This window comes from Dioscorea cayenensis, chromosome 16, assembly GCF_009730915.1.
Source record: "Dioscorea cayenensis subsp. rotundata cultivar TDr96_F1 chromosome 16, TDr96_F1_v2_PseudoChromosome.rev07_lg8_w22 25.fasta, whole genome shotgun sequence".
Taxonomy (NCBI): domain Eukaryota; kingdom Viridiplantae; phylum Streptophyta; class Magnoliopsida; order Dioscoreales; family Dioscoreaceae; genus Dioscorea; species Dioscorea cayenensis.
Window position 1 is genome coordinate 9,522,738 of NC_052486.1, and position 1,430 is coordinate 9,524,167.

The following is a 1,430-nucleotide window of genomic DNA, read 5'->3' on the forward strand; positions in this document are numbered from 1 at the left end:
TCACTCGCAAGGGGCGTTGTCAAGTCTTTGGCGCCATTGCCGGGGAGTAGGAGTTTAGTGATTTTTTGCACTTTGATATCTTAGATATTCATTCATTTATTTTTCTATTTCATATCTTCTTATTCTATCATCGCTCTAATTTTTGTTTTTTTAATTTGGTGTAGCTCCAGGTTATGACCCGAGGGAACCCATCGACATTGCTTGAAGGTGATCCTGAACTTGATCATACACTTAGAAGAAGGGGTAAAGAACCTTTACCAGAACCGTAGAATCTAGCTGAAGTGGAAGTTGAAGGATCTGACAACATGGCGGAACATAATAAATAACAGAGAACACTCTCAGATTACGCCAGACCGTCAGTATTGGGAACACAATCTAGCATTATGTGGCTCCCAATCACAGCTCCGAATTTTGAGCTAAAGCCGGCATTCACACAATTCAATGGTTTGGTCGATGAGGATCCAAACCAGTCACATAGAGAATTTCTTGGAAGTGTGTGATATGCTCAAAATCAATAGTGCTACAGATGTTGCCATCAAGTTGAAAGCCTTCCCATTTTCCTTAAAGGGGAGAATGAAGAAGTGGCTACACTCATTACCTAGAACATCGATCACTACATGGGAGAAGATGGTAGAAGCTTCCTTGCCCGTTATTTTCCTCCCAGAAAATCTGCAAAGCTTAGGAATGAGATCTCGTCCTTTGTGCAAATGGAATTGGAGTCTCTATTCGAGACATGGGAAAGGTTCTAGGAACTCCTATGAAAATGTCCTCAACATGGATTTCCAGAGTGGATGATTATTCAGACTTTTGACAATGGTTTAAACCCAAGTACAAGACAGTTACTTGATGCAGTGACAGGAGGTACCTTAGGTAGCAAGACCCCCGGAGAAGCCTGGCAATTAATTGAAGAAATGGGGTTGAATAGCTACCAATGGAATGCTAGGGAGATGAAGAAAGTGGCCGGTATCCATGAGATCGATGCGGTTACATCGTTCGCGGCCCAAGTGGAGGCATTGAGTAAGAAGTTAGACATTATAACTTCTTCGAGATTGCCGGCCGTAACGAGTTGTGATGGATGTGGAGGGGGACATGGCGCATCCCATTGCCCGATAGCTGTTTGTGGTACATCCTCCGTTGAGCAAGTTGACTATGTGGGTAATGCAATGAGAAACCAAGGCAATCCTTATAGCAATACCTACAATACGGGTTAGAGGAAACCACCCTAATTTCTCATGGAACTACCAAGAGCAACAAAAGGAAACCGCACCACCGGGTTTCCAACAACAATAAGCCCCGAACATGGAGGATAGAGTTTCAGTCTTGGAGACCTAGATGACTGATTTAAAGAAAGCCTTGACTAGATTTGTACAATCATCGGATACACAGTTCCAATCGGTTAAGGCTACACTTCGCAACAACACCGCTTCATT

The 1,430-nt window shown here is 43.2% G+C and overlaps 1 non-coding gene across 1 annotated transcript; it reads right to left on the minus strand.

Annotated features, from left to right (window-relative positions):
* Positions 1–674: 674 nt before the first annotated feature.
* On the minus strand, positions 675–781 carry LOC120279685. Its single transcript, XR_005541992.1, has one exon. It is a non-coding gene; the product is annotated as a small nucleolar RNA R71 (small nucleolar RNA).
* Positions 782–1,430: the final 649 nt, after the last annotated feature.